At 36.6% G+C, this 7,131-nt stretch overlaps 1 long non-coding RNA gene across 1 annotated transcript; it reads left to right on the top strand.

Moving 5' to 3' along the window:
• Window positions 1-649: 649 nt before the first annotated feature.
• On the top strand, window positions 650-2,327 carry LOC129293473 (uncharacterized). Its single transcript, XR_008589165.1, has 3 exons — window positions 650-693; window positions 1,320-1,388; window positions 1,842-2,327. It is a non-coding gene; the product is annotated as an uncharacterized LOC129293473 (long non-coding RNA).
• The last annotated feature ends 4,804 nt before the right edge of the window (window positions 2,328-7,131 follow it).

Genomic DNA, 7,131 nt, shown 5'->3' with positions numbered 1-7,131 from the left:
CGAACATTGACAAGGGCCCCAATCCACTTAATTTCCAAATTCAAGTAGTGGATCAATTACCAAGATAAAATCAATAATCATTTGACTGGGAAAATTATTGAGAATCTAAAAGATTCATTCTAAACATAAAAGATTACTTGTAAAAGTTAGACACGTAAAAGGCACGCGCCAATTCATATGCTTGAGTTTTATTGTTTTATTACAAGGGTCTATGTAACATCCCAATTTAAATTTTAATAGTTAATTTAGGTTAATAGAAATTTTTTTAAAAAAAAATAATAATATTTAGAGGTAAGAAAATTAGTAGAAAATGATTATTAAATCTAATTTAGGATATAATTCTAAATTTAAAAAAAAATTAAAAAAAAATAAATTTATTAAAAAAATTAATTAAAAAAATTAATTATTAAATTATTATTATAATAAAAAAAGGTAAAAAGGTATGCCAAAAAAAAAAAAAAAAAGAAGAAGAAGAAAACGAATTTGCTTTCGGCACCGCATGAATAGTAAGTATAAAATAATAATAAAAAAAAAGGGGGGAAAGAGAGAAGAAGAAAATAATAATAAAAAAAAATGTGTGGGACCCACTGAATTTTTATAAAAACTCACCTTCCTTCATTTCCTCATTCATTCTGTGCGCGAGTTGAGGCGGAGAGAAGCGAGTTGCCGGTGCGAAATATCTAAATTTTTAAGGTAAGAGTTTTTAATAGGATATTTAGGGTGTGATTTTAAGCTTTTCAAGACTAAGTAAGTGTTCTAAAAATTTTTCTTAGTCATCCTTCTTATTTAGTTTCTGAGTTTGTAGTGGTAGAAAATTTAAGATCTGGAAGAGGGATGAATTTATGTTGAATAAATATGATTTTTGAGGTTGTCAGTAGTATAATAAATGTTCTAGAGTATAAATTTATTGATGATCTTTGAATCTGTGGCTTATGGATCAAATTCTAAACTAGATCTGAAAATATATGTTGATTTATTGAGGTTTAGATGATTATTTGGGATGAGAAATGAATTATTATGGTTATAGGATTATGATTCTAAGCTAGAGACTCAATTTTTAATTTTTGGGTATTTTAGGTACGAATTTATAAAATAAAAAGAAATTTTGATAATAGAAATTAGTTTAAAATTTGATTTTTAGATTATTAATGTTTATTGATAATTAAAAGAGGAGTTAAAAATTTACTTAATAGTATTAACTATAGATTTGTATTAAGATTGAGATTAGAATTATGTTATATTTTTAATTCTATTATTAGAATTATTTTATTAGTTTCAAAAATTGAAACTAATATTTATAAATAATATGTTATTTGTAGATTGTATTACTGGTGAAGATTGTGGAGAGAGAGAAATTTTAAGGAATAATTTATTGAAAAAGCCACAAGGTAACCATGCTTTTAATTTGTGATTAGTGTTACTTCTTGTTAATTGGGTGATTATTGAGAAAATTATGAATTTTGTAATATTGTATAATTGTGCAATATTATTATGAATTTGTTTAATTATTGTGGGAGGTGTTGGGAGACTTGCTATTATTGTTGTATTTATGTGCCACGTGGTACGCCCCTATTGGAGCTCAATAGGTGGTTTGTAAGGGCTCGGGCTAATCTACCTTTGGCCGGGTAATTTAGCACCGAGTGAGGGCTACGGCTCGAGGTTAATGGAGGGATATAAGGATGGTTGTTTGTGTTTATTATAATATTTCTTATATTTGTTGGAATTATATTATTTTTAATTCTCACTTAGTAAGCACACACTTAACTGTTTGTATACACTATCATAAATTGGCTTTGGTTACTGGGACTTTTGAGTCTCATTATGTGGTTAACAATTTTCAGGAGAAGAGCCACGAGTGACACGTAGAGGAGTCCCAGAGGCTTAGTGGTATAGATCCACTGTCTCTTTTGGATATTTAATTTATGATTTATAATGTGTTATATTGCCAATATTAGGACTTTTTTATGTTTATTGTCAATTATATGAATATATAAATGTAATCATGCCTTTCAAACTATTTCTATTTTTGGTACAATTTGGATGACTGTAATTTTAATATTTGGTTTACTTTGGATTGGTTAAAATGGCATGATTATAAGGTCAAATAACTGGCTTGTGTTGAAAATTGATTAAATTGCTTATTTTACTTGTTGGGAGTATAAGGATGGACAAATGTGATTTAGTTTACTTGTTGGGAGTATAAGGATGGACAAATGTGATTTAGCCTAATGGCATGTGGGAGGTAAAAATTTATCTGAAATGTTATAGTGTGTGAGTTGAAGCCAATTATAAAATATTTTATATCAAAATTATTGATATAAAAATGTGTTGGGTGGCTGTAACCCAACTATGGTTGAGTTAAATTATTTAAAAAAAAAATTGGTGTGTTACAAATTTTGGTATCAGAGCTACATGTTTCAAATTCTTATAAATTATGAAATTGTTATACATTAACCTAGTTTATTGGCAATATACATTAGTAAATCATAATACTTCTCCATTATTTTTCTTGTCTTGAGATTAGTGTTAACTTAATTATGTGACTTCCATCCTTTAGGAGGGGAGAGATGGTGTCCAAAACTAGGAGAGGTGGCGAAATTACCGGTGATTCTATAGAGCCAATAGGAAATGACATACCTTCACTGCCACAACCGGAGCCCACACAGCAACAAATTGGGCAGGGCGAGCCCATACAGTCACAACTAAGGCAGGATGAGCCAACTATGAGGCAAATGATGGATCTACTATATAATCTTAGTGACCGTATGAAGAGACAAGAAGAAGAGTTGGCGCTTTAAGACAATATAAGGAGAATGACAACCGAGAGGGAAATGGCCAACAAGAAGGAAGCCATACCAAGGTATTCAATGCGAGCCAATCTGCTGATGAAGGCTTACCTCCCTATTCTCACCATGAGACTAGTCCGAAGAATGTGAGTCTCCACTCTGAGCAACAGACATCCACGATCACAAAGATCTGGAGTACTTTTCGTAAGTTTAATCCTCCTACTTTCGATGGAATCTTAAGCCGGCGGTAGTTGAAGAATGGATAGATCAATTGGAGAGTATTTTTCGTATGGTTGTGTGCACTTCTAATCAAAAGGTGCAGCTGGCAATATTCCTACTACAGAAGAGTGCTAAGAAATGGTGGGAAACATCAGGACCGAAGGATGATTCCTCTCTTACTTGGGAAGATTTTAAAGCCATATTGTTCGAGAATTATTTTCCTACTGCACTGAGAGCAGAAAAGGAGGCTGAGTTTCATGCATTCCGTCAGGGTGATTTAGATGAGGATGAATTTATTGAACAATTCTCAGAATTATCTAAATACTCTACTTACCTCCAGAAACATGAAGACACGGAGTGGATGGCTGAACGATTACTAGAGAAGGCGAGGCCTGATCTAAGGGAACAGTTAGCCCCTTTTGAGATCAAGACATTCAGTGAGATGTGCAATAAGCTTCGAATAGTTTCTCGGAGGAAGAGAGAGGCTAGATTAGAAGCTGATAGAGAGAGGAGGAAAGAACCTCATGGGAAGCCCCCTATCCACACCCGACCCATTGGTGGAGTAGAGAAGAGGAGCAGTCAAATCTTTGGAGGTTTTAGAAATCAGAAGAAGAAGGGCTACTATCATAAGGGCCAGAGCTACAGAGGGAATCAGAGTGGAAGTCAAGGGTCCTATAGGAGCCCAGCTACCTTTAATCCTACTCCTAGTGCTGCTAGTAATCAAGCATGCAGTAAGTGTGGGAAGTTTCATTCTGGTGATTGTTGGGTTTGTTACATCTGTCAGAAGCCTGGTCATATTGCTAGATTCTGCTATCAAAACCAAAATAGGGGTAATGATCAGAGACCTACAGTACCAGCACGAGTGTATGCCCTCTCTGGGCCAGAGGCTGCTAACAACCCTAATGCTATCCGAGGTATAATCCGAATCCTTGATAATGATGTTTGTGCTTTGTTTGATTCGGGTGCTACACACTCTTTTGTGTCTGATGAATGTATGAAAAGATGTAAATTGCCTGTGTGTACCTTACCTTTTGATGTGAAGATTTCTACTCCTGCTGGTTTGACTGTAAGGACTGCTAAGGCATGTCTAAATGTAGAGGTTGAGTATGAGGGTCGAAAGACCACCATAGACCTCATTTGTTTGTCTTTGTCTGGGATTGATGTTATTGTGGGGATGGATTGGTTGTCTGCAAATGGAGCTGTACTTGATTGTCAGAAAAAGAGTGTGTCACTCTCAGCTCTTACTGTAACCCCTGTAGAGTCCCAAAGTCCTATGTTGTTGTCTGCAGCTCAAGTAGAACAGTGTATAAGAAAGGGCTGTCAAGCTTTTATGATTTTCTTCTCAATCAAGGCAGAGATTGAAGAAGGTGTAGATCAGATTCCAGTAGTGAGAGAATTCCCTGACGTCTTTCCTACTGAAGTAATCGGTTTGCCTCCAGAACGAGAGGTTGAGTTCTCGATTGAACTCGCACCTGGTACGGGGCCTATTTCTAAGGCACCCTATAGGATGTCTCCATCGGAGTTAGCTGAATTGAAGAGACAAATTGAAGAGTTGTTAGAGAAGGGGTTTATCAGACCGAGTGTATCACCATGGGGGTCACCGGTACTGTTTGTGAAAAAGAAAGATGGAAGCCTTAGATTGTGTATTGATTATAGACAATTGAATAAGGTAACCATCAAGAACAAGTACCCCTTACCTCGAATTGATGATTTGTTAGACCAATTAGTCAATTCAGCAGTATTTTCTAAGATTGATCTAAGATCAGGGTATCATCAATTGAGGGTTAGAGCAGAGGATATCCCTAAAACTGCTTTTAGGACTAGATATGGGCACTATGAGTTCCTAGTGATGCCGTTTGGGTTAACAAATGCCCCAGCTGTCTTCATGGATTATATGAATCGAATCTTCAGGCCTTATCTCGATGAATTTGTTGTAGTCTTTATTGATGACATACTTATTTATTCTCGAGATGAGGTGGACCATGCTAGACATCTTAAAATTGTTTTGGAGATATTAAGAGAGCACAAGCTTTATGCCAAGTTGAGCAAATGTGATTTTTGGCTTAAAGAAGTTAAATTCTTAGGCCATGTTGTTTCAGAAGAAGGGGTAGTAGTGGACCCTAGTAAGATAGATGCAGTGATGAAATGGGAGCAACCTCGAAGTGTGACAGAGATTAGGAGTTTCTTGGGTCTTGCAGGCTACTATCGTCGTTTCATTAAGGGTTTTTCACAAATTGCAATGCCCTTGACTAAGTTGACCAGGAAAGATGCTCCATTTATTTGGACGAACGAGTGTGAAATTGCCTTCCAGGAGCTGAAAAAGAGGTTGACCACCACACCGGTGCTCACCTTACCTGTTCCAACTGCTCCTTATACCTTATATACTGATGCTTCTAAGAAAGGTTTAGGTTGTGTATTGATGCAGGAGGATCGAGTAGTGGCTTATGCCTCTCGACAGTTGAGACCTCATGAGGAAAATTACCCTACTCATGACTTGGAGCTTGCTGCTGTGGTATTTGCTTGAAGATTTGGAGGCACTATCTTTATGGTTCTTCTTTTGAGGTCTTCAGTGATCATAAAAGTTTAAAATATTTGTTTGATCAAAAGGAGCTCAACATGAGACAGCGCAGATGGATTGAGTTTTTGAAGGATTATGACTTTGAGTTGAAGTATCATCCAGGGAAAGCTAACGTAGTCGCCGACGCTCTGAGCAGGAAGCTTGTACATACTGCTCACATGATGGTCAGAGAACATGAATTATGGAGTAGTTTTCATGCAGTAAATGTAGAAGTAGTCGAAAATCGTTTGGCTGCTCTACATATTACTGAATTTGAGAATAATTTTTGGGAAGAAATTAGAATTGCGCAACAGAAGGATGATTATTTGAATAAGATTAGGGTAGAGATTGGGGCTGGAAAGGCTGAACATTTTGATGTGACCGATGATGATGTCGTAAGATATAAAGGTAGAGTGTGTGTGCCTAATGATACTCGATTGAAAAATATCCTACTTGAGGAGGCTCATCAGAGTAAATATACCATTCACCCAGGAGCAACTAAGATGTATCATGACTTAAGACGTGGTTGGTGGTGGCCAAGGATGAAGAGAGATGTAACTGAACATGTAACTCGTTGTTTGACTTGTCAGAAAGTCAAAATTGAGCATCAGAAACCAGCCGGGATGCTACAGTCTCTTGATATTCCAGAGTGGAAATGGGACAGCATTTCTATGGACTTCATTACAGGATTGCCTAGAACATCTTCTGGTCATGACACTATATGGGTAATCGTAGATCGACTCACCAAATCAGCTCATTTTCTGGCTACTAATATCAAGTATTCTCTCGAAAAATTAACTGAAATCTACATAAGAGAAGTGGTGAGATTGCATGGAGTGCCGACAAATATTGTATCTGATCGTGATCCGAGATTCACATCAAACTTTTGGAAGTCATTACAGGAAGCCATGGGTACTCGTCTGAGTTTTAGCACTGCTTACCACCCCCAGACCGATGGGCAAACAGAACGAACCATACAAACTCTTGAAGACATGTTAAGAGCGTGTGCCATTGAGCTTAGAGGTAATTGGGATAGTCACTTGCCATTAGCTGAATTTGCCTACAATAATAGTTTTCATTCTAGCATTCAGATGGCACCTTATGAGGCATTGTATGGAAGAAAATGTAGATCGCCACTGTGTTGGACAGAATTAAGTGAGAGAACTGTTTTGGGGCCAGACATTGTTGATGAGACTACCCAAAAGATTGCTTTAATCAAGCAAAAATTACTCACAGCTCAAAGTAGACAAAAGAGTTATGCGGATAAGAGGAGAAGACCGCTTGAGTTTGAAGTAGGTGACCATGTATTTTTGAAAATCTCTCCAGTAACTGGTGTTGGAAGAGCTATTAAGGCTAAGAAGTTGACACCAAGGTTTATGGGGCCTTTTGAGATCTTAAAACGAGTTGGACCAGTAGCATACCAAGTAGCATTACCACCCCAAATTGCTGGAATACACAACGTATTCCATGTGTCACAACTGAAAAAGTATCAACCAGATCCTTCCCATATAATTGAACCCGAGGAAATTGAACTCAGGGAGAATTTAACATTCAAAGCTGAACCAGAAA

The sequence above is a fragment of the Prosopis cineraria genome, unplaced genomic scaffold (genome assembly GCF_029017545.1).
Source record: "Prosopis cineraria cultivar Desert tree isolate PC_DT_omini unplaced genomic scaffold, ASM2901754v1 PC1, whole genome shotgun sequence".
Taxonomy (NCBI): Eukaryota; Viridiplantae; Streptophyta; class Magnoliopsida; order Fabales; family Fabaceae; genus Prosopis; species Prosopis cineraria.
The sequence above is the reverse complement of the archived record's forward strand: the minus strand, read 5'-3'. Positions and strand labels throughout refer to the sequence as shown.